The sequence below is a fragment of the Oncorhynchus tshawytscha genome, linkage group LG31 (genome assembly GCF_018296145.1).
Source record: "Oncorhynchus tshawytscha isolate Ot180627B linkage group LG31, Otsh_v2.0, whole genome shotgun sequence".
Taxonomy (NCBI): Eukaryota; Metazoa; Chordata; class Actinopteri; order Salmoniformes; family Salmonidae; genus Oncorhynchus; species Oncorhynchus tshawytscha.
In genome coordinates, this window is record NC_056459.1 from 9621649 (window position 1) to 9648663 (window position 27015).

The 27015-nt window shown below is 44.7% G+C and overlaps 1 long non-coding RNA gene across 1 annotated transcript; it reads left to right on the forward strand.

Annotated features, from left to right (window-relative positions):
• Positions 1-27015, forward strand: LOC112229765. Its single transcript, XR_002950214.2, has 2 exons — positions 1-748; positions 23571-27015. It is a non-coding gene; the product is annotated as an uncharacterized LOC112229765 (long non-coding RNA).

Here is a 27015-nt window from a genome sequence, read left to right on the forward strand (position 1 = left end):
TATTAAATCCACTTTCGGTATTGAGTGAGAAATGCCTATTGCATGTGTGTAGATCTTTCTTTTGGTCACGCTACGGGAAGTGCTGTAATTAAGGCTACTACTAAAACCGCAGCAGCGACTAGTTACTGTAAAGATGTTGGGAAATGCGAGATGTGCAGCAGCTAAAATGCGGAGGAGATCCTAGCACTATGCATAAAGTGGATTTCGCGAATTTTCAGTTTTTTGGAGTAGACTACCTGCAACCGCACACATACGTTTATGAGATACACGTTTCTTCCTAGGTTAAGGGTCTAATTGTAAAATAAATGTGTTTGATTGAATAACTAGCCTAATCTAACTGTCATACATCTGGACTCTTCATCATCATCATCAACATTTTGAATTACATAGGAATATTACTGTAACAACTGGTTGCTAAGGGAACGAGACACCACCATTATCCTCTTGTTGTGTGACTGAGAGGCGGGATTGGAAAAGTGCACGAGGAGGGGTGGGAAGCGGAGACGGAGCGTGGTTGAAATTCCACCAAATGGATAAGAGGCAGACAAAGTTGGACACGTTTATGTTTTCAGTGGTTGGCGGACACGAATGAACGAGTAAACGCTGCTTTTAGCCTAGTGGAAGTATCACAAATGAATACCTCCGTATTATTTATTCATTGCACTGAATCTCCACGAGGGCACAAGTCCGCCTGACAATTTTCGCGTAAAGAGAGGCAGCGCGGGAGAGCTCACTTGTAGCCTGGCAGGTATGTTCTTCTATTTTGAATATAGCAAGCCATACATGTCATATAAGTTTTAGGCTATTATTATTTTTAGTATAGCTAACTAAATAAATGAAGCTATCTAACAGCAACGCTGTTGTGAGCTTTCACATGTAATTAACTACAACCAGGAGCCTATAATGAATGAAGTCAGCTTTTCAGTCAGTCCTATCGTTTATATTAAACATAGGTTATTATAACACAAGGTAAACACACATTTACAATAATTGTTAGGTCTATGTTATTAGCTTAAGATGTACTGATACAAGTACAGAAACATTCCCTCTGGCATAGCCAGAGGCATTCTAGGCTACACTGCAATTAACACTACTTATTATACACGCTATGTTCTACAGTGCTGTTTTGATTCTAAGAACTCGGTTGTTTTCCATAAAGTCTTATTATCTCTGTCTCTATCACAGACATGCATGACCAAGGAAGATAGGCGACATAAACAGATAAAAATAGAGAAATAAGGCGCAAGGTAACGACACCCACCCGTAGCAAGGTAGACAGAGGAAGATAATTAACAGTGGGCGGGTAAGAATTGGAGAGTACGCTCTGTGATGGAAATGCCAGAGCACATCTGCTCCGGACCGACGCCTAGTTTGATGTAAGGAAGTAGCCTCCTCGATTGCCTCTCCAGTGTGAGGGAGATGAGGCCAAACCCGGGGCATTGTATGTGATCAGACCTATTGAAGGGGTTCGTGTATGGATGTGAGTATGAAAGTGTGTGTATTCATAGCTGTAAGTATGAGGATGTATCAGTGTAAATACGTTGCCATTTGAGTTTTGCCACAATGTACTAGTATCCGGAGTATTTAAGTGTTAAACCTCATTCCTCCTGTTCTACTTCAAAATGATGTCTTACCATTTCTTCTGTCCTCCAGATATAGGGGTGCATTTTGTTTAACATATGTTTAATCATGAATTCATAGTAACTAAACATGTGTGTGTGGAGGGGGAGGGGGGATTAAATCTTATCTAAGTCTGACAAAAATGTTCAAATACAGGTACAGGCGTTTTGAAAGACTGTTAGAAAACTTGGATAGAGGTTACATTTTCTTTGGAATTGACCATACATGTAGTTGGCCGTGACACTTCCCCAGGGAATGGCAGTGAATTTTTTTTAACTTTAAATATTTTATTTCAATACAAAAGTACTGTACAGTGCCTCAACTTACTGTATTTTGTTGTATTGCTCAAGATACATACCAATACTATTAGTCTGTTCTTTGCATTGCGTTTGAATACACTTTAGTACCACACATATACAATCATCCAATGAGTGATATACTGTTTGAATCATTTGTCATCAGATGCCTATAAGTGTGAGAACAGAGTTTGTGGAGGACAAAGTGCCGGAGATAGGGCCGAGTATTTAAGTGTCAAATCGTATTCCTCCCGTTACACTTCTGAATGATTTCTTAACATTTTATTCTGTCCTCACATATCAGCCTCGGAGCATGTTATTCTCTGAGTAACGACTTGCGTGACCTGAGCTAGGTAACACCTTTAGCTTGTTAGATGCATCACAACTGTGGCTATAGCTGGTCATACTCGGGGCCTGAAAACATTGTCACGTGAAGAGAAATTAGGTTGTTCCGGCTAACTCCATTAATCTTAATGCTGGAGGCTGAAACAGTTGTAGCGTAGGCTACGACTACTTTTTTCCTACCCTGCAACCATAGCCATGGGAAGTAGTTTGGGGGAAATTCAGAAAAAAATCATTACCAGAGCTGAAGCCGTCTATATCGGTCCACTAATACAGGACTAGTAAAGGCCCAGTGTGGAATATAAAAACACATGCTTGATATATGTTTCCCAGTTTCTTGAAATACTTTGCAAATGCAACTTATTTCTACGTGAAAACTAAAATGATCTTACACTAGTGAGTGCATTTTCATACTGGTCCCCCGTGGGAATCGAAGCCACAACCCTAGCATTGCAAGCGCCCTGCTCTACCAAATGAGCCACATCATCACAAACCACCTGATGCCTGAATGTACTCAATTACTGTGTTGTCCATTGTTTTTCTTCATGGTGATGGAAAGTCTACAGGTACAAACCTATAAATGACCAACCTATGTACAATACAGTAATGTACATTTACATTAAGAGGTTTGTAAGGATGCAAAATTAATACAACACAAACAGTGGTTGTTTTTTGAGTGGTGCAGCGGTCTAAGGCACTGCATCTCAGTGCAAAAGGTGTCACTACAGTCCCTGGTTTGAATCCAGGCTGTATCACATCTGGCCTTGATTGGGAGTCCCATAGGGCGGTGCACAATTGGCCCAGTGTCACCCGAGTTTGGCCGGGGTAGGTCGTCATTGTAAATAAGAATTTGTTCGTAACTGACTTGCCTAGTTATATAAAGGTTAAATAAAAAATGTGATCATGAAAAATATTTAATTTGATGTGGATGTTTTGTGTCTTTGCCCACAACTTTGCACCTTTTGATGTAAATGTTTGAGGACAGGGTTTTGTTCTTTCTGGATTCCATTAGAATGGCAATGGCAGAGAAAGGGACAGGGCAACAACTCTTGCAATTCCAACGATTGAATCCTGCCAGTTTCATTAAATAGTACCCGCAAAACACCAGTCTCAACGTCAACAGTGAAGAGGCGACTCCAGGATACTGGCCTTCTAGGCAGAGATGCAAAGAAAAAGCCATATCTCAGACGGGCCAATAAAAATAAAAGATTAAGATGGGCAAAAGAACACAGATACTGGACAGAGGAACTAGAAGGCCAGCATCCCGGAGTCGCCTCTTCACTGTTGATGTTGAGACTGGTGTTTTGCTGGTACTATTAATTACAGCTGCCAGTTGAGGACTTGTGAGGCATCTGTTTCTCAAACTAGACACTCTAATGTACTTGTCCTCTTGCTCAGTTGTTCACCGGGGCCTCCCACTCCTCTTTCTATTCTGTTTAGAGCCGTTTTGCGCTGTTCTGTGAAGGGAGTAGTATAAAGCATTGTACGAGATCTTCAGTTTCTTGGCACTTATGTAATAGCCTTCATTTCTCAGAACAAGAATAGACTGACGAGTTTCAGAAGAAAGTTATTTTTTTCTGGCCATTTTGAGCCTGTAATTGAACCCCCAAATGCTGATGCTCCAGATACTCAACTAGTCTAAAGAAGGCCAGTTGTATTGCTTCTTTAATCAGAACAACAATATGCAGCTGTGCTAACATAATTGCAAAAGCGTTTTCTAATGATCAATTAGCCTTTTAAAATGATAAACTTGGATTAGCTAACACAACGTGCCATTGGAACACAGGAGTGATGGTTGCTGATAATGGACCTCTGTACACCTATGTAGATATTCCATAAAAATCTGCCGTTTCCAGCTACAATAGTCATTTACAACATTAACAGTGTCTACACTCTATTTCAGATCAATTTGATGTTATTTTAATGGACAAAAAATTTGCTTTTCTTTCAAAAACAAGGACATTTCTAAGTGACCCCAAACTTTTGAATGGTAGTGTATATATTTTTGAAATACTTTTTAAAAAAAGTTCAAGGGGAGCCGCAGCACCCTCAGAATCCATACTTTCCTTGGCTATGCCTGCAACCCACGGTTGCCTGTGTAAGACAGTCTGTGGCATCAGCACTGTTCAGGCCCTCATTCAGTTCTTCAGGAAGCTGTGAACGCCGTCAGTCGCCGATTACATAAATGTATGGGCCGTTACCGGCTGCAGAGCTCACCATGCTGGCTCACCGTGCTGGCGCCGCATGAGTCATCCTAAGTGACAGCTGCCATTACCGCCACAGACAAAGAACACAATGGGAGATCAATAACGACTACGCAAGGCTAATAGCAACAGTGATACATGGCAGCGCGACGTTACCGTATCCCCCAAAGGGCTCGAGTGCGGCTGAGAGGGTCAACCAAAAGCAGTCATACAGTAGCTGACCATTATTTACCACGAGTAACACCAATGTTTTAAGCATAGGGTTTGAAAGGAAAGGGATGTGAATCAATCTTAATGAAGCCAATTCTGTACTCAAACCTTACTGCTGTTGTACAAAATGAAATGTAGTAGAATAAGGGTTGTCGGCGCAACTCTCGCCTGGGGGGCCCAACGACGATGTGGTTCATCAAACCAACTTTACAGTGCGGATTTAGCCTAATAATGTCAGTATTCTCTGCATTCCTGTTAAAAATAACCATTAGGATATATTTTTATTGTTGAAATTCTCTTCTAAATGCTCAGTGTACAGACTTACAGAATTGATACACTGAATGAGGGAGAGAAAGCATTGTAGGTTTTACATGATACATTGGACGCGTATAAATCCCAGAGGAAGAGGTGCGAGCCACGTGATCCAGTGTTCTCAGATGTGAGCCCGCACACATTGTTTTCTTGGAAATAGAGCCAGAGCATAATTTTAAACTCGCAGCACGCAGCATTGCTTTGCTCACACGGCCAGTGGAGCAGGTTTTCATTGACCGCAATGGAAGTGTAGTTTCACTTGCGGCTCACGCCCAGCAAAAATGTAGCAGGTCTGTTATGGTGACCCTAGTCTACACTTACCAGAAGTCATTGATAGTCTGAATATTATTAAATTCGTGGTGCTCTCCATAGCATTGTGTTACCCATAATTCCTATCCTAACCACTGAATTATTCCGTTTTTCATTCCCTTGTGTCTGTAATTGTCACTGGAAGACTGCAAAATCATGAGATTTATATTAGTCTCAAATAGTGGACATTTCCTATGCGTTCTTGTTTCACATTTGACTCACATTTCATATGGTGTTGTAATGCATATCGACCATGAGCCATGAACTGCTGTCGAATTTGTAGAAAAAAACAAACCAGAGGCATTTATTTCAGCGTTTGTAAAGAGCAGCCCTATCTCGTATGAGCAATTCAAATGCTGATACGTTTTTACATTTTAATTCACTGGACTGAAGTATTGATGTCATATTATGAAAAAGTATAGTTGACCCAGAATCAACTATGTGTATTCTTGAATCATCCAGAAATGCTGAAGTGAACAATATTAATTAATCACACCTATCCCACTCACACATATTCACACACCTCTCCGCATTATAGAAACCTGCGTTCTTTCTTTTTTTCACACGTAAATACTGACTATCTGCAGATAGATATGTATTCTCCCCCTCTCTCTGTCTCCCTGGCAGTGGAAGAGATAACAGTAATCAAATTCCAGCCATGTTAATGTATTATACCATACTCCCAGATGGATGTTTGGGTGGGATGCCAAGAATGTGAAGTAAATGATTGGTCAGTATTCTCATCGTCTATGCTCTCTGTTGTGGAACTACATGAATGTCCTCTCAGACTGATCGTGTTGAGATGAAAGAGCCATACTTGATCCACTGAATAATGCAGTGGGTTTTCTGATTGGAAAGGCATAGTCAATTTTCTATCCAATAGACGAAAACCTGTAGTCTTACAAGTCAGAATTAAGTATCAAGATTGTCAGATTGCCACCTGTTAGTGTGAATTCATGGCAAAAATGACCATTTATTGCACAATAATGGGGATATTAGTCAAATCAAATCAATAGTATTAGTCACATGCGCCGAATACAACAGGTGTAGACCTTACAGTGAAATGCTTACTTACGAGCCCCTAACCGACAGTGCAGTTTAAAAAAAAGAAGAGATGAAAGTAACAAGTAATTAAAGAGGAGCAGTAAAAAAAAAAGACAATATATATATAGGGGGGTGCCGGTACAGAGTCAATGTGTGGGGCACCGGTTAGTTGAGGTAGTATGTGCATGTAGGTAGTGTTAATTAAAGTGACTATTCATAGATGACAACAGAGAGTGGCAGTGGTGTGTGGGGGGGAGCGATATGAATATTAAGGGTAGCCATTTGACTAGATATTCAGGAGTCTTATGGCTTGGGGGTGTTTAGAAGCCTCTTGGATCTAGACTTGGTGCTCCGGTACCTCTTGCCGTGTGGTAGCAGAGAGAACAGTCTATGACTAGGGTGGCTGGAGTCTTTGACCATTTTTAGGGCCTTCCTCTGACACCACCTGGTATAGAGGTCCTGGTTGGCAGGAAGCTTGGCCGTTCGCAATACCCTCTGTAGTGCCTTGCGGTCGGAGGCCGAGCAGTTGCCATACCAGGCAGTGATGCAACCAGTCAGGATGCTCTCGTTGGTGCAGCTGTAGAACCTTTTGAGGATCTGTGGACCCATGCCAAATCTTTTCAGTCTCCTGCGGGGGAATAGGTTTTGCTGTGCCCGCTTCACGACTGTCATGCTGTGCTTGGACCATGTTAGTTTGTTGGTGATGTGGACACCAAGGAACTTGAAGCTCTCAACCTGCTCCACTGCAGCCCCGTCGATGAGAATGGGTGTGTGCTCAGTCTTCTTTTTCCTGTAGTCCACAGACATCTGTTGTCCTGGCACCACATGGCCAGGACTCTGACCTCCCTGTAGGCTGTCTCGTTGTTGTCGGTGATCAGGCCTACCACTGTTGTGTCATTGGCAAATTTAATGATGGTGTTGGAGTCGTGCCTGGCCGTGCAGTTATGAGTGAACAGGGAGTACAGGAGGGGGCTGAGCACGCACCCCTGAGGGGCCCCTGTGTTGCAGATCAGCGTGGCGGATGTGTTGTTACATACCCTTTCCACCTGGGGGTGGCCCGTCAGGAAGTCCAGGATCCAGTTGCAGAGGGAGGTGTTTAGTCCCAGGGTCCTTAGCTTAGTGATGAGCTTTGAGGATACTATGGTGTTGAACGCTGAGCTTTAGTCAATGAATAGCATTCTCACATAGGTGTTCCTTCTGTCCAGGTGGGAAAGGGCAGTGTGGAGTGCAATAGAGACTGTTGGGGCAGTATGTCAATTGAAGTGGGTCTAGGGTTTCTGGGATGATGGTGTTGACGTGAGCCATGGCCAGCCTGTCAAAGCACTTCATGGCTACAGACATGAGTGCTACGGGTCGGCAGTCATTTAGGCAGGTTACCTTAGTGTTCTTGGGCACAGGCACTATGGTGGTCTGCTTAAAACAAGTTGGTATTACAGACTCGGACAGGGAGAGGTTGAAAATGTCAGTGAAGCACTTGCAAGCTGATCAGCACATGCTCGCAGTACACGTCCTGGTAATCCGTCTGGCCCTGAAAGCCTTGTGAATGTCGACCTGTCTAAAGGTCTTACTCACATCTGCTGCGGAAAGCGTGATCACACAGTCTTCCGGTACAGCTGGTGTTCTCATGCATGTTTCAGTGTTATTTGCCGCGAAGCAAGCATAGAAATAGTTTAGCTCGTCCAGTAGGCTCGTTTCACTGTGCAGCTCTCGGCTGTGCTTCCCTTTGTAGTCTGTAATGGTTTGCAGGACCTGCCACATCCGAGGAGCATCAGAGCCGGTGTAGTACGACTCGATCTTAGTCCTGTATTGACGCTTTGCCTGTTTGATGCTTCATCGGAGGACACAGCAAGATTTCTTATAAGCTTCCGGGTTAGAGTCCTGCTCCTTGAAAGCTGCAGCTCTAGCCTTTAGCTCAGTCAATGCCATTGGAGGATTCCCGGAACATATTCCAGTCTGTGCAAGCAAAACAGTCCTGTAGCTTAGCATTTGCTTCATCTGACCACTTTTTTATTGATCTAGTCACTGGTGCTTCCTGCTTTAATTTGTGCTTGTAAGCAGGAATCAGGAGGATAGAATTATGATCAGATTTGCCAAATGGAGGGTGAGGAAGAGATTTGTATGCATCTCTGTGAGTGGAGTATAGGTGGTCCAGAGTTCTTTTCCTTCTGGTTGCAAATTTAGCATGTTGATAGAAATGAGGTGAAACTGATTTAAGTTTCCCTGCATTAAAGTCCCCGGCTACTAGGAGCGCCGCCTCTGGGTGAGCGTTTTCTTGTTTGCTTGTGGGGAAATACAGCTCATTCAATGCTATCTTGGTGTCAGCCTCTGACTGTGGTGGTATGTAAACAGCTACAAAGAATATAGATGAGAACTCTCTCGGTAGGTAATGTGGTCTGCAGCTTATCATGAGAAACTCTACCTCAGGCGAGCAATGGCTCAAGACTTCCTTAGATATTGTTCACCAGCTGTTGTTTACAAAATACATAGACCACGCCCCTTGTCTTACCAGACGCCGCTGTTCTATCCTGCCGGTACATCGTATAACCAGCCAGCTGTATGTTGATATTGCGGCTATGGAAACATATGTCTCCAGATCCCTGCGTCAGGGGTACATTCGGTCCTCCACTTCACCCGCCTACTCAAGTTTCTTTTTTGTGAAGAAGAAGGAGGGAGGTCTGCGCCCGTGTATTGACTATCGAGGTCTAAACCAGATCACGGTGAGGTACAGTTACCCGCTACCGCTCATCGCCACAGCGATTGAGTCATTGCCCGGGGCACGCTTCTCAGGAGTGCTTACAACCTGGTGCGAATCCGGGAGGGAGACGAGTGGAAGACAGCGTTCAGTACGACCTCAGGGCATTATGAGTACCTCGTCATGCCGTACGGGTTGATGAATGCTCCATCAGTCTTCCAAGCCTTTGTAGACAAGATTTTCAGGGACCTGCATGGGCAGGGTGTAGTGGTGTATATTGATGACATTCCGCTGCACGCGCCGAGCATGTGTCCCTGGTGCGCAGGGTGCTTGGTTGACTGTTGGAGCATGACCTGTACGTCAAGGCTGAGAAATGTCTGTTCTTCTTGCAGTCCGTCTCCTTCCTAGGGTACCGCCTCGGGGGTGGAGATGGAGAGTGACCGCATTTCAGCCGTGCGTAATTGGCCGACTCCCACCATGGTAAAGGAGGTGCAGCGGTTCCTAGGGTTTGCCAATTACTACTGGAGGTTTATCCAGGGTTTTGGTCAGGAAGCGGCTCCCATTACCTCACTGCTGAAGGGAGGCCCTGTACGCTTGCAGTGATCGGCTGAGGCGGACAGGGATTTTGGTCACCTGAGGGCTCTGTTTACCTCGGCTCCCGTGCTGGCCCATCCGGATCATTCATAGTGGAGGTGGATGCATCCAAGGCAAGGATAGGAGCCATGCTCTCTCAGCGCTCGGGTAAAGCCACCGAAGCTCCGCACCTGTGCCTTCTTCTCAAAGAAGCTCAGCCCGGCGGAGAGAAACTATGACTTTTATTTATTTATTTTATTTTTGAATTTTACCTTTATTTAACTAGGCAAGTCAGTTAAGAACAAATTCTTATTTTCAATGATGGCCTAGGAACAGTGGGTTAACTGTCTGTTCAGGGGCAGAACGACAGATTTGTACCTTGTCAGCTCGGGGGTTTGAACTTGCAACCTTCCGGTTACTAGTCCAACTCTCTAACCACTAGGCTACCCTGCCGCCCCAGGAGCTGTTGGCTGTTGTCAAGGCTCTGAAGGCGTCGAGACATTGGCTTGAGGGGGCTAAACACCCTTTTCTCATCTGAACTGGCCACCGCAATCTGGAGTACATCTGGGCACCGAGGAGACTGAACCTTCGCCAGGCAAGTGGGCCATGTTTTTCACCTGTTTGGTTTTTTCCCTTTCCCACAGACCAGGTTCCCAGAACGTGATGGCAGAAGCACTCTGTATGACACAGAGGAGCGGCGCATAGATTCCACTCCCAAACTCCCGGCCTCCTGTCTGGTGGCGCCGGTAGTGTGGGAGCTGGACGCAGACATTGAGCAGGCGTTACGCGCAGAGCCCGCTCCCCTCCAGTGTCCCGCTGGGCGTCTGTACGTTCCGTCTGTTGTCCGTGACCGGTTGATCTATTGAGCCCACACGTCACCCTCCTCTGGTCATCCTGGGATCGGTCGGATGGGACGGTGCGCTGTTTGGTTGGGAAGTACTGGTGGCCTACCTTGGCCAAGGATGTAAGGGTTTATGTTTCCTCCTGCTCGGTGTGCGCTCAGTGTAATAAGGCTCCTAGGCAGCTGCCCAGAGGGAAGCTACACCCCTTACCCGTTCCATAGCGGCCTTGGTCACACCTGTCAGTGGATTTTCTTACCGATCGTCCCCCCTCACAGGGAAACACTGCGATCCTGTTCATTGTGGGTCGGTTCTCTAAGTCCTGCCGTCTCCTCGCTCTGCCCGGTCTCCCTACAGCCCTACAGACTGCGGAGGCCTTGTTTACGCACGTCTTCCGGCACTACGGGTTGCCTGAGGATATAGTGTCTGCTCGATGTCCCCAGTTCACTTCGAGGGTCTGGAAGGCGTTCATGGAGTGAACTAGGATGTGGGCAGGTTTCTGCAGTCATATTGCCAGTATCAGCCGGGGAGTGGGCAGCATTCGTGCCCTGGGCCGAGATGGCTCAGAACTCGTTCCGCCACTCCTCCACTAACCTCTCCCCCTTCCAGTGCGTACTGGGGGTACCAGCCTGTTCTGGCGCCTTGGCATCAGTCAGACCGAGGCTCCTGCGGTGGACGACTGGTTCAGGCGCGTGGAGGAGACATGGGTCGCCGTCCATGTTCACCTCCAGCGGGCCATGCTGCGCCAGAAAGCCAGCGCAGTGAGGCCCCGGTGTTCGCAACGGGGGACCGGGTCTGGCTCTCGACCCAAAACCTGCCCCCCCACCTGCCCTGCCGGAAGCTGGGCCCGCGGTTTGTGGGGCCATTTAAAGTCCTGAGGAGAGTGAATGAAGTTTGTTATAGGTTACAGCTTCCCTCTGATTACCGTATTAACCCCTCGTTCCATGTGTCTCTCCTCAGGCCGGTGGTGGTTGGCCCGCTCCAGGAGTCTGAGGTGTGGGAGGTTTCTCCGCCCCCTCTGGACATCGAGGGGGCCCGGGCGTACTCCTTCCGCTCTATATTGGATTGGAGGCGTCGGGCGAGGGGCCTTCAGTACCTCGTGGAGTGGGAGGGGTACGGTCCAGGAGAGAGGTGCTGGGTTCCGGTGGAGGACGTGTTGGACCCTTCAATGCTGTGGGAGTTCCACCGTCTCCATCCGGACCGCCCTGCACCTTGCCCTCCAGGTCCTCCCCGAGGCCGGCATCTGTGCGCTGCTGGAGCCGAAGTCGGGTCCTCTCCTTGTTCGGGCGGCGGTCGGCTCTGCCGGTCTTCTAGCCATCGTTGATCCATTTTTCATTTGTTTTGTCTTGTTTTTTCTCACACCTGGCTACAATTCCCTCATTTGCTTGTTGTGTATTTAACCCTCTGTTCCCCCCATGTCTTTGTTTATTGTTTATTGTAGTGCTTGTGTACGTTCCCCGGGAGTGCACGATGGGTTATTTTGTGCACATTTATTCTTGTTGTTCTGGATGCCGTTGGTTTTGCTTAATAAATCTCTGGTTATTACCCAGTTCTGCTCTCCTGCGCCTGCCTTCTCTGCCACCAATATTACCAATATTTGTACTGTGTACTTGAGCTTGTGTCCTCAAAAGTGACTACACCTCAGCAATTTTTACCAGAAAGGTGAGATTTTAACCTTTCTTGGAGTATGCAGCATTACTAGTTATTGTATATGGCCCTGTCATAATAAATAATTACTTTTGAGGATAACATAGATTACATTATCAATTACATTTAGTTACATTTAACAGTGTCAACAACCTTTTGTGACAGTATTTTCATTTTTGGAAAAATAACGTTCCCGTAGTAAATGGGATATTTTGTCAGGACAAGATGCTAGAATATGCATATAATTACCAGCTTAGGATAGAAAACTCTAAAGTTTCCAAAACTGTAAAAATATTGTCTGTGAGTATAACAGAACTGATATTGCAGGCGAAAGCCTGAGAAAAATCCAATCCGGAAGTGCCTCATGTTTTGAAAGCGCTGCGTTCCAATGTGTCCCTATTGAGCAGTGAATGGACTATCAACCAGATTACTTTTTCTCCATATTCCCCAAGGTGTCTACAGCATTGTGACGTAGTTTTACGCATTTATGTTGAAGAATACCCGTAAGCGGCTACATTGCGCAACTGGTCACCTGATGGCTCCCAGAGTGATTCTCGTGTAAAATACAGAGGTAGCCATTATTCCAATCGGTCCTACTGAAAAACCAATTGTCCCGGTGGATATATTATCAAATAGATATTTGAAAAACACCTTGAGGTGTAACGGATTTCTTGAGTTGAAGGAGAGGCGGACCAAAACGCAGCGTGGTTATTATTCATGGTTCTTTAATAAAGAAACTATACATGAATAGACTAACAAAACAAGAAATGTGAAAAACCAAAACAGCCCTATCTGGTGCAAACACAGAGACAGGAACAATCACCCACAAAAACCAACACCAAACAGGCTACCTAAATATGGTTCCCAATCAGAGACAATGACTAACACCTGCCTCTGATTGAGAACCATATCAGGCCAAACATAGAAATAGACAAACTAGACATGTAACATAGAATGCCCACTCAGATCACACCCTGACAAACAAAACATAGAAACATACAAAGCAAACTATGGTCAGGGTGTGACAGTAACCCCCCCCCCCTCCCCCAAGGTGCGGACTCCGGCCGCAAAACCTGTACCTATTGGGGAGGGTCTGGGTGGGCATCTGTCCGCGATGGCGGTTCTGGTGCTGGACGTGGCCCCCACTTCACCATAGTCTTAGTCCGCCCCATTGTCCGCTTCCGTGGCCTCCTAACCACGGCGACCCTACTAAATGACCCCACTAGACAGAGGGGCGGCAGCTCGGGACAGAGGGGCGGCAGCTCGGGACAGAGGGGCGGCAGCTCGGGACAGAGGGGCGGCAGCTCGGGACAGAGGGGCGGCAGCTCGGGACAGAGGGGCGGAAGCTCGGGACAGAGGGGCGGAAGATCGGGACAGAGGGGCGGAAGCTCGGGACAGAGGGGCGGAAGCTCGGGACAGAGGGGCGGAAGCTCGGGACAGAGGGGCGGAAGCTCTGGGACAGTGGGGCGGCAGCTCTGGGACAGAGGGGCGGGGGCTCTGGCGCCTCTGGGCTGAGGGGCTCTGGCGGCCCCTGGCTGACTGGCGGCCCCTGGCTGACTGGCGGCCCCTGGCTGACTGGCGGCCCCTGGCTGACTGGCGGCACTGGCTGACTGGCGGCACTGGCTGACTGGCGGCCCCTGGCTGACTGGCGGCACTGGCTGACTGGCGGCACTGGCGGCCCCTGGCTGACTGGCGGCCTCTTGCAGACTGCCGGCACTGGCGGCGCTGGGCAGACTGGTGGCGCTGGGCAGACTGGGGGCGTTGGGCAGACTGGGGGCGCTGGGCAGACTGGCGGCGCTGGGCAGACGGGTAGCTCAGGCGGCGCTGGGCAGACGGGTAGCTCAGGCGGCGCTGGGCAGACGGGTGGCTCAGGCGGCGCTGGGCAGACGGGTGGCTCAGGCGGTGCTGGGCAGACGGGTAGCTCAGGCGGCGCTGGGCAGACGGGTAGCTCAGGCGGCGCTGGGCAGACTCCGGCAGCGCTGGAGAGGAGGAAGGCTCCGGCAGCGCTGGACAGGCGGGAGCACCTGTAAGGATGAGACGGAGAGACAGCCTGGTGCGGGGGGCTGCCACCGGAGGGCTGGTGCGTGGAGGTGGTACCGGATAGACCGGACCGTGCAGGCGCACTGGAGCTCTTAAGCACCGAGCCTGCCCAACCTTACCTGGTTGAATGCTCCCGGTCGCCCTGCCAGTGTGGCGAGGTGGAATAGCCCGCACTGGGCTATGCAGGCGAACCGGGGACTCCATGCGCAAGGCTGGTGCCATGTAAGCCGGCCCAAGGAGACGCCCTGGAGACCAGATGCGTAGAGCCGGCTTCATGGCACGGCTCGATGCCCACTCTAGCCCGGCTGATACGCGGAGCTGGTATGTACCGCACCGGGGACACCGTGCGCTCCACAGCATAACACGGTGCCTGCCCGGTCTCTTTCGCCCCCCGGTAAGCACAGGAAGTTGGCTCAGTCTCCTACCTGGCTTCGCCATACTTCCTGTGTGTCCCCCCAATAAATTTTTGGGCCTGCCTCTCGGGCTTCCTTGTCAGCCGTGTTCTCTCATATCGCCGGCTCCTCTCTCCGGCTGCCTCTGCTCTCCTAGCTGCCTCCACCTGTTCCCATGGAAGGCGATCCTTTCCCGCCAGGATCTCCTCCCATGTGTAGCAACCCTTGCCGTCCAATACATCGTCCCATGTCCATTCCTCTTTGCGCCGCTGTTGCCCGTTACCACGCCGCTTGGTCCTGTTGTGGTGGGTGATTCTGTAACGGTTTTCTTGAGTTGAAGGAGAGGCGGACCAAAACGCAGCGTGGTTATTATTCATGGTTCTTTAATAAAGAAACTATACATGAATAGACTAACAAAACAAGAAATGTGAAAAACCAAAACAGCCCTATCTGGTGCAAACACAGAGACAGGAACAATCACCCACAAAACCCAACACCAAACAGGCTACCTAAATATGGTTCCCAATCAGAGACAATGACTAACACCTGCCTCTGATTGAGAACCATATCAGGCCAAACATAGAAATAGACAACCTAGACATGTAACATAGAATGCCCACTCAGATCACACCCTGACCAAACAAAACATAGAAACATACAAAGCAAACTATGGTCAGGGTGTGACATGAGGATTGATTATAAACAATGTTTGCCATGTTTCTGTCGATATTATGGAGCTAATTTGGAATATTTGTCGGCGTTTTCGTGACTGCAATTTCCGGGCAATTTCTCAGCCAAACGTGAAGACCAAACACAGCTATTTCACCTACAAAAATAATATTTTTGGAAAAAAGGAACATTGGCTATCTAACTGGGAGTCTCGTGAGTGAAAACATCCGAAGCTCATCAAAGGTAAACAATTTAATTTGATTGCTTTTCTGATTTACGTGACCAAGATACCTGCTGCTAGCTGGACAAAATGCTATGCTAGGCTATCGATAAACTTACACAAATTGTCAGATTGTCACAGATTGTCTAGCTTTGGCTGTAAAGCATATTTTGAACATCTGAGATAACAGGGTGATTAACAAAAGGCTAAGCTGTGTCTCAATATATTTCACTTGTGATTTTCATGAATAGGAATATTTTCTAGGAATATTTATGTACGTTGCGTTATGTTAATTAGTGTCAGTCGATGATTACGCTCCCTCATGCGGGATGGGGAGTCACTAGAGGTTTTAAGGAGCAAAGGGTTCAAATATTGAGGCTGTCACTCTGTAACACCATGGGTTTTTGAGGCAGCATTGACAAAATATAATTTGGAGAAAGAACTTTGATGGATTACCTGACAAGGAGCCCATAAGTGGCCTCTGAAAGGCAGACAGAGGCGAGAGAGGCGCTGCATTGGGTGACAAAGTGACAGAGGAGTAGAGTTATGAATAAATAGGCTGGGAACACAGAAGGGTATATTGCATTGGTGTAAGAGGTTACCAGATGAATAGATAGCGACAAAGACTGACGAGGATGGGGAACGTGGGGTCTGATCAACTGTGGGGGTAAGGAAGTGGTTGAAATGGAAAGAGACAGACAGTAGAGTGGAAAACAAACAGACTGACTGATGGACAGATAGACGTAGGGACAATTTCACAGGGAGACACAAACAGACTGATTAATAGAAACAGACAAATGTAAACGTGAACAGAGAAAGATAAACAGAAACAAAGAGAAATCTAAAATACGATGAGAGAAAAACATTAACAGTGATCGAAAAAGACAAACATTGACTTACAAACAGACAAAACAGAGACAAGACAAACCGAGAGAGAGCCAGACGTTAACATAAATCTGCACAGGACTGTTGGCCGTTTTGGAACATGCCCAGGTGCCCTGTGGCGCCTGCTTAAGTCTACGGCTCCCTGGCGACCCCCTTCAACTCACATTTCCCCATCACCATGACGCCACAAAGCGTGACCATGAATCAGAGACTGACTTGCCTCAGTGGAGCACTCCAGACCGCTGGCACTGGGGCCCCAGCTTTATCGCCAGTAACGTCTGCATGACAAAGCAGCCACACACTGGGGAGCACGGGGCACACTGGGGACTATGGGAAAAGACAGTAAACATAGCACGATTTATACACCCACCTGCCTATGCAATACAATACCACCTGCTCATGATCCTGTTGCTCCCAGACAGTGGAACATTAGGAAGCATACAAAAGGTCAGACTTCTGTTGCCTACTATTACATAAGAAGCTAGATCTCTTTGGCATTTTGGTGAGTAAACACTTTTATGTCAGGCGTGCTGCTTAATAATCTTTTGATTTAACGATTACAGGTGGAGGATTAATAGTAATATTTGTCCAAAATATAATTTTTGCTTAAAAGCTAGCTATAATTTCAAGTTTCTGCAAGTTAATAGTACTGGCCATATTCTGGGATACATATGGATATATTCCCACAAATAAGATTTATCGCTGACAAGTTAACATTTCTCCCAAGCTTTGAGAGTAAATGTCCAGAAATAAAATTCTATGCAATTGAATATACAGATGTAGGATGTTAATTTGAGGCAGTTTGCTACAGCAGGAAAATAATCCTGCATCAACAAGAAATGTGCATTATTATTTGGATTATAATTAATGAATATTGTTGTAGGGGTTGATACTGTCGTGACGTTGTATTAGTTAATGTGACGACTGTTGCTCATCGAATGATTACAAGTTTCTAATTACGTGATTAACTGAATCAAGCAATTATTAACTCATTAACCTGGGGCACCATGGGAAAACTAGTTTTTATTGAGTTTCTATTTCCCAAATTAACTCAAAGAATATCAGAATATCGATTTTACAACAGCCGCTAATTACCCAGTTGCCTCTAACAATCTCGTTCTGAACGTTGTATAACCCGCGAAACTGCACGGACCCGGGTCCCACCAATGAATTCGTACCACACCAATCTTAGTTGAATATTTATTTACTAAAAAGCTAAAATGATGGTAAAAGATACACATAGACAAAACACATTATAGGCTATTGATTAGAACACACTATGACGCGTGTTACCCACAATGGGAATTTCAAAAGAGAGAGAAAAAAGAAAGTACACAAGAGAAATATACATTTGGGTGAATTTGTCAGCTATGCTATTCTAACCCTAGCCTTGCCCCAAACTGCCGCTCTTATGGGTCAGAATATAATGATGTAATTACGTGGGGATGATCTCCGAGGATTCTCTGTGTGGATCGCTCCGCTGTTCGATGACGCACTTCTACTGTGCACCTCCCTGCTCGTCCTCCCGGTGTCAGTGTCCTTTTTGGCTTAGGAGTCTGTTCCCTCACCCTTTTCTCTGGAAGGGGTCTTCTGAGGACAGACAGCTCTGTAGCTCAGAGCTCACAGCATAGGAATGAAACCCTTTAGATACCATGATTCGATGGGAGATGGAGGCTAGGTGGTTCGACTTGAATTCACCCGCTTAGACACAGCTACTCATCCGTAGCTTGGGTAGAAAATGATTTCTTTGGCCTCAAACTTGCGTTGCGTTCTGGGTTCGTTTACTTTTTTAGACCTCGCTGCAGCTGGGGTCACGTAGCCCTGCTGTAAATTCTATACTCACAGGTTTTATACCCTTGGGTCAGAAGTGGGCGTAGCTGCCTTTAGGGCAATTCTCTGGGCGTACCAAGTTAATGAGGTAAGGTCCAGATTTGACTCAAATCCAATTTTAGACAACTAACTTAACATTTCATCTTCCCCAAAACATTCTCTTTGATTTGGATATTTTCCATACAATGTACAATGTATAAACATCAAACATATACTAGGAAAACCCTTCACATTAAATGTTTTCGTAATAACGTCATCTATTAACCTTTAATAACAGAACAAAAATGACATACATTTTCATATTCCATCTATCGTCATGACCACCATTGTTCCAAAGTCCCTTTAGTTCATGTTTAATGTTCTGAGGCTGGTTCTCCATAGTAACAGGACAAAGGAATTTGTCTGTGGCCTGAGATTTACCAGGGGTGTGAGGGGCCATAAAACCCCCCACATCTTCAGACCCCTAGATCTCTCCTCCTCTGTTGGGGTTGAGCGATAATCTGTAGGGTTGTGGTCTCTTGTAACCTGACCTGATCAAGACAGTCATGACAATACTTTTTCGTAAGGGAAAATCAAGTCTGAAATATCTAAATTGAAATGACTAACTTCAGAAGCCTTTTTCAACCTCACATACACTACAATTAAAAAATGTCCTGCATTGCGAGACATTTATCCTGCAACAGGGTAATATATATATTTTTTAACCTTTATTTAACTAGGCAAAACAGTTAAATAGGCACACTTAACCAGCATGGCTACCATAGCATTCTGCAGCGCCACGCCATCCCATCTGGTTTGGGCATAGTGGGACTATCATTTATTTTCCAACAGGACAATGACCCAACACACCTCCAGGCTGTGTAAGGGCTATTTGACCAAGAAGGAGAGTGATGGAGTTCTGCATCAAATGACCTGGCCTCCACAATCTCCCAACCACAACCGAATTGAGATGGTTTGGGATGAGTCAGACCGCAGAGTGAAGGAAAAGCAGCCAACAAGTGCTCAGCATATGTGGGAACTCCTTCAAGACTGTTGGAAAAGCATTCCAGGTGAAGCTGGTTGAGAGAATGCCAAGAGTAAAATAGATTTGGATTTGTTTAACACTTTTTGGGTTACTACATGATTCCATATGTGTTATTTCATAGTTTTTACGTCTTCGCTATTATACTACAATGTAGAAAATAGCCAAAATAAAGAACAACCCTTGAATGAGTAGGTGTTATATACGGTGGTGTATATATAAAGTTTATAGATCTAACTTAATTAGATTATAATTATAACTGTTTCTAAAATGCGAAATATTAGATCAATTTATCTCAGAGTCGTTTTGTTAGAGTGACTTCAAATGTTTAGATGATACAGATAAAATGTTTAGTTGAGCAAGAGTAGTGTGGAATTTTTTGTTGTTGGGGGGCAGTTTTGTGGGATTAGGACATTGTTTCAGTATCTTACTTTCAACAACCTGATTGGTTGAAACACATACTTGGTTACACTGACATGAGGGATATGAAAGCATCTAACTGACAGACAACACAATGAAGCTCTTTCAAAAATGTTTTTAATTTGTGTAATACAACCTTTTGCTGGTAAACAAGTCAATCATTGCGATATCTTTGTTTCATTAAAGTCAGCCCATTCAAAATCCTACTCTGCAATAGCTTAGGGAGTCTGAAAACATTATAATTTCCAATTCATTAAGCCATTGAGATAACGACAGCCAGGCTAATTCAAACAAACCTTCCCTGGACATTTCAACCTTAAAATTCTTCCCCCGATTGACCTGTCCTCGAGCCAAACTGGCCTCAAGGCTAATTCTGACAGCAATCGCTTTAGTACAACATACAAGACTATGAGCTCTAGAATTTCTTCTGCCATTTTTCTCTCCCGTAATGTTTTCTCACATCACAGTTTTTCCAAATTTACTGAACAGCCTGCCAGTGGGAACCCTGAATCTAGGTATTGAAAGCCTTCCTTTGTCTCAATGATAATCTCTCAGCTACATGGGTCCAACAGGCCATGTAGGTGACATAGAATCTGTCTCAAATCTGCTCAGCCACTGAGAACCAGTCTACATTTATGTCGCAATACTAAAACGATAGGTTTCAAGCCCTTTCTTTTGTCTGGATTCCCCTTTTGTCATTGTGAAACATTAGACGAGAATGTTTCCTGGACACTGTTCAAAAATGTTTCTGTATCGTAATCATTGTTATTTGAATACATTTTCTAAAATGTTTGAATGAAAATGTTCTCATTGTCATTGAATCGTGCATAATACAACCACATGGCCAATGGAGATTTCACTTCCTATGTTTAGCAAAAACATTATAAGTGCAGTGCAAAGTTGGCAGTCTGCATTTTTATTTTCTTTGTTCTGCATGTGTTTGAATCCCAGCTTCATAGTTTGACTTGGTTTAAAAGCTGATCAAAAGACTCATCCATCTTGTGTCTACGTAGCTTTCCTCTGAGTCTGGTCATATGTCTGGGAAAGGCACCAAAGCCCATGTCATTTGGTTGGTGATACCACACAGACTTGAGTCAAACTTTCTCCGACTCTCTTTTCAAGTCTGTTTTGCCTGTTTGAGGAGAAGTGAACCTGTCATAACCTCATCCCTCTTTTCTGAATCAGTGAGATTATCTGTCTGTTGCTGGACCTTTGACAACACAGGAAGATTTGGGGGTGAAATACAATGCATTTCTTCAATGCCCCAAAAAAGCCTGTACTATACTTGAGTACACTAGTGAACCTGCAACTAAAAAGTTGGGTAATGTCATTGGTTATGGTGCAAAAATATCACTTGTATATGGGAGGGATGGCTTTACAAACCGAGCACCTCATATACTGTTGTGCTCCTTTCCATAATTGGACCGATGTTGATGACATGTTTACTTCCACTCAGCCTGGTCTCATAGATAGATGTACCATAATGTAAATGAGTGTGACATGATGCATTTGGTATGGTTACATAAGACAGCAGGTTACTTAAGGGGGGATGAAAGTAAGTTTTTGGGTGGGTTGGTGGGCATATAATGCAAATGCCTAGCAACCCAAAGGTGACGAGTTCAAATTTCATCATGGACATCTTTAGCATTTTAGCCAATGAGCAACGTTTCAACTATTTACTACTTTTTAGCTACTTTGCAACTACTTAGCATGTTAGCTAACCCTTCCCCTAACCCTAACCCTTTGAGCTAACCTTAACCCTAAACAAATCTTAACCCTTTTAGTTAACCCTTCTCCTAACCCTAACTTTAACCCTTTGAGCTAACCCTAACCCTAAACTAATCTTAACCGTTTTAGCTAAACCTTCCCTTAACCTTAACCCTTTAACCTAACTCCTGAACTTAATCCTAACCCCTAGCCTAGCTAACATTAGCCACCTAGCTAGAATTAAGCAATAAGGCACGAGGGGGTGTGGTATATGGCCAATATACCACGGCTATGGGCAGGTCTTACGCATGATGCAACGCGGCGTGCCTGGATACAGCCCTTAGCTGTGGTATATTGGCTATATACCACAAACCTCTGAGGTGCCTTATTGCTATAATAAACTGGTTACCAACATATTTAGAGCAGTAAAAATACATGTTTTGTCATACCCGTGGTATACGGTCTGATATACCACGGCTTTCAGGCAATCAGCATTCAGGGCTCGAACCACCCATTTTATCATTCGTAACATAGAATATGAAATGGTAGATAGAAATCCACAAATGAATACATACCATACGATTGCTCGGTTGTTCCACTAAGCAATCTGATCTATAGCCATCATACATACATCAATATCACAGAAATTATAGGGACTTAGGTGTCCAGCCTTCATAATTTTCTCCTTAAACCATCCCATTTCATTTTATAATGCATTGCTGGAAAACTCCTACACACCCACTCCTGGTAAAGAGAAAGGTTCATTCTATTTTTCAATAGCAGAAATGTAACAACTTGCACCTACTTTGTATTCTCATTTTCTTCTACTTAAGAAACTCAAGATTTCCCTTGGTGAGTTTTGCTCTTGACCTTCTTGGAGTTGGATTCATATGAGAATGGGTCCTTATCGGACCACAGTTCCTGTCTCAACCCTCCTGGCATTCCAGGTCTCTAGGGACCTCTAGGGACACACCCAGGGCTAATTACTTTCTTCCCATCGCCAAAAAACACTACCCTGATGGATCAATGAACTGCTCAACGTATTGCAAGACAATGCCTGCAATAAGAATTATTTAAAGGAAAACTCCACCCCAAAACTATATTTTGGTATTTGTTTCATTAGTCCATTGTTGATTTTGTCCCAAAAGGTTTTCTATGTCAGTAATCAAGTTTTCAAGATATGTAATTTTCAAAATACAGAAATCTGGCCCATGTGATGCATTTTGCATCATATAATGCAAAAACAGCATCACGTGATGCAAAGATTTGGGGGTGTAGTTTTCCCAGAAGGTTTTTTGTCAGCAAACAAGTTTTCAAGATATGTAATTTTCAATGACAGTGGGTTAACTGCTTTGTTCAGGGACAGATTTGTACCTTGTCAGCTTGGGGATTTGATCTTCCAACCTTGCGGTTACTATTCCAACGCTCTAACCACTAGGCTACGCTGCCGCCCCGGCAATATATGTATACATATATTTTTGGGCTCTCCATCCATACCAATATACTTACATATATCAGGCACAGCTCAACACCCCCGTGATTATGTAATCACGTTGACAAGAACAGCTCTGTTGTCACTCACACTTTCCTACTTGTTTTTCTCCGTATTACGATCACTAACATCACACTGCATCGTAACATTGCACCCTTCACCATTCACACCATGCTCAGAAACACACGCAGTAAATTTACTTGGTCCAAGCCCTCGAGCTGAAAGGATGGCAGCCTCTTTTCTTCGGTCTTCACAGTAGACTAATGAGGTCTTAGTGCTAACCCCATGCCACTGTACGTGCCCTCTCACACAGCAGGGCTAGGTTATTCTGAAAGAGGGAGGCAAGGGGAATTTTATTTTTTCAATCAATAAAATCAAGCGTCTCATGGTGCAGTTCGGGAGGAATAGCCCTAACAGGGAGGAAGGAGAGGAGGAAAAAAACTGTTGAATTTCTTATATTTTCTTGTCAGTTGGAGGTTACCTCCTGAAGTTGGAAATAATAGTGCTTTTAAAGAACGACAACAAATGTGCAGTTTGTTATCTGAAACTCTTTTTGGAAACATTAAAGCTTATCTTGAAATCATTTCAACAGGTTTTGAAAAGGTTTTTAAAAAAAAAAAAGTTTTTTAATTTGTACCTTTATTTAAGAAGGGAGTCACCATTGAGACCAGGGTCTCTTTCACAAGGGAGCCCTGCATAAACAATTTCATAAGATAAAAACAGAAAACAACATAGAAAAAAGAGAATGTATTTTTTCCACTTTCACTTACACACTACAAGACAATAACTCCTTTGGTTTTCCACAGCCGCCAGCAGCGTCACTATCCCTCTACCTAACACACTGAGTTGACCTCCTCAGTGCTTGTGTGACGGGTGGTGAGGGTGAAGAAGGAGGGAGAGTTTATCAGTGACCCAACTTCGCCCAAGATGGATGAGGATTTCCTGAGCAGTACCCTGACTGCCTCTGAATCAGACCTGTCCTCAACCTCTTTTTTGACATTGGAGGCGAAGGCAGCCTTCATCTTTGTCCTCATCCTTTTCCTCGTCTTGGGCCTCCTGATCATACGCTGCTTCCGTATCTTGCTCGACCCTTACCGCAGCATGCCCTCCTCTACCTGGACTGACTACATGGAGAAGGACACCTTTGATTACCGTATTGCCTGAGGGGCCTTCCTTATCAAAGGCTGCTGTACTGCATCGCCTGAGGTGCTGGTGACCAGAGCTGCTGCATTGCCAAAGAAGCATCAAAGATAACTATCTAAGAGAGTTTCCACGTGTCCGGATTCAGCGCATTGAAACACATCTTCTGATTCCTGAGTGTTATCTTGAGATACGGGCTGACTATAGAATTGCCTGAGGACTCCTACTCTGAGGCAGGAACAATGGCAGTGGGAGGTTCTTCACCTTGGCCACAAGGGGATCACAGTGTTTCCTGAGCCCTTAAACATTTCCAAGATACTGCAATGCCAGAGGGGTCCTTCACTGGTGCTACGAGGGAAGCTGGTGTTTTGCCCAAGGGACAGGCTATAGTAACTGAAATAGAAAAGCTGTTTTTCTCTTGAAGGAACAGGGGGAGCCTGTCCTCTCCTGCACCAAGTGATATAACTACTCCAGTGACTGAGCACAGCTTTATCACATCACCTCCTAAACCTGACCTGGCATGCTAAGAAGACCACCTTTTTGTACACAGCCCTTTCTGATTTGTGTTCTAAAATGTTGGTTTTGGTAAAGAGAGAGATCTTTAAAGCTGTAATTCTATGGCCTAGGTTTTAGGTTACTGTACTTAGTCAGTCAGTAACACACACACACACACACACACAGTCATACAGGCCCCCTGTACAAACACACTACACAAACTATTCTCCTACACAAAGACACCCACACAGACTCGCAACACTCATGCACTCTATGCTCATATATACTCAGAAACATGCAAAGACCTACAATGACCATCACACTTTGTCCAATATCACACCCCAGGAGCCTTTCGACAAACGTGGGTTTATTCTGGCCACGTCAGGGGAACGAGTACAGCACTTTCCTCTCTGTGACAAGGGGTGGGAGTGTGTGTCGTTATCTCTCAAATTAGCCTGCAGTTGTCCTTTTTCTGGGAGTGCATTTCAGTTCAGCCACTGACGATGAGTCTTATTACTCTGGCTGTCACTGACAGTGCAGTGACAAGCCTGAAGAAAATGATTTCCACGTCATCTCAACAAAATAATTAAATGTGATGACGTTGAATCAGAGTGGAAAATTGGTTGAATTTGAAAACAGTAATCAATGTGAGGGAATTTCTGCCTAAATCCAATGAGTGATTTTTTGTTGTTGATTTCACATTGAATTCACATTAGTTGACAACTCCACCAAATGTAAATCAAAACTAGACGTTGAACTGACGTCTGTGCCCAGTGGGGCAACAATTCACTGAAACACGGCTATTACTACTACACAGATGTAGAATCTTAATTTGATCAGTCTTTTGTTGCTGAGAATTGACAAGCACAGCAGGAAATGCAACCATTTCCACATATTTGAGGTTTAAAAAGGCTTCTATAATTTATTGTTTCCATTTAGACCTTTCTAACTTGATTTATTCAAAAAATGTGTTTTATCAACCTTTACAAAAATGTCCATTAATTATAATCCACATAATAATTCACAATGTCCTGTTGCTGGAGGATGATTTTCCTGCTGTAGCAAACTGACCAAAATTATGATCCTACATATGTAGCACAAGGCTCCTGAAAGTTCTGAATCCTAACTTGAAATAAATTTGCGTAACTCATAGTTTCTGAACTGGGGACCTATCTCAATCGACTGAGAGTCATGTAACCAGGTGGCATTATTGGTGCTGTATACCGGCACAGATGTTCACCGAATGCAGACTTTCTCTGTTTCTAATCCCTTTAATGCCGATTTTCACCGCTCTTAGTCTGTCTCCTCTTTGTTAGCTCTTTGCCTTACATAAAGCTTGTTTACATTTGACAAACTGGTGGTGGAACAGCCTGGGAGCCTATAGCGTCATAAGATATGTATTACCCTTTAAGATAGTTGCCCTTTGAGGGAGTTCTGCATGTATATTCTCTGATGAAAGTTCCTGTTATGATGAGCTGCTGCTCTACCTGCAAAGAGACTCGGATGATCTGTGTTGTTTGGGAAACTGGAAATGCGTGTTACTGTATGTGATTAAATTGGGATTTTTTTTTTGCAGATCCCAAACCTTAGAACATGTTTGCTCCTCCTTTGATGTTCTAGTCCAGGGATGGGCAACTTTGATGTGGGTGGGAGCCACCATAAATCTGAAGTCATTATGAGGGGCTGCAGTGGCTCACGGTTCTGCATACCCACATCCATAACCGCACATGCAGTCAGAGACAGCCCTAGACTTTTGGGGGCCCTGAGCAGAATGTTTTTGTTTTTGGGGGGGAAATTCATCCGCAGGCGTGCAAAAGGACCAGTTTCCCATCCCTGCTCTAGACTGGCCGTTAGGCATGTCTCTGGATTACAGCATCTGCTAAATGACTAAAATGTAAATGTTAACCAAGGGGTGATTTTATTATTGAATTAGATCATAAGTCATTTGACATAAATATCCACACATGTTTTATTAGACAGCGATACTATGATCTGACATATTGACCACATACATATCTGTTTCATTGGAATGTCAAGAGGAGAGACGCAACTCAGTTGACTGTATTTTCCAAAAGGTTGTGGCATTTTTTTGTTTTTGCATATGTCTGTATACAAGTCCTTATTGTTGTACTCGCTCATTGGCTTACTGCATTGGTGACATCAATTCACATTGATCACAAACAGGGCCGTGCATAAAATCTTTTTTTGTTTCAGCATTCAGTTGAACATGAGTAACTTCAAAAACATGACTTAAGTGAGAGTATTGTGTTTACATTAGAAGTTTATTCCACTGCAACTCTGTTACTACATACACCGTCTCAATGCAAATGCTTTGATACAGATTCGGGATGGTGGTCAAATTACATTAGAAACAAGCCTATATTCCATTGTAGACTTTATGTACAGAGTTCAAATTACAACGTGTTGAATTACTTGACATGACTAGAAAAGAAAGTACCTTTACAATATATTTTGTTGTTATTGAGAGTTATTCTAATAGGATAAACCTGCTGTTTACGTACAATGGTCCAGCCTACTGTTTAATCTGTGATCTCTTTTACAAGTGTTTTTTTTTCTTCTTGTTTGGTAAATAAATAAAGCTTCTTCTTGAATTGA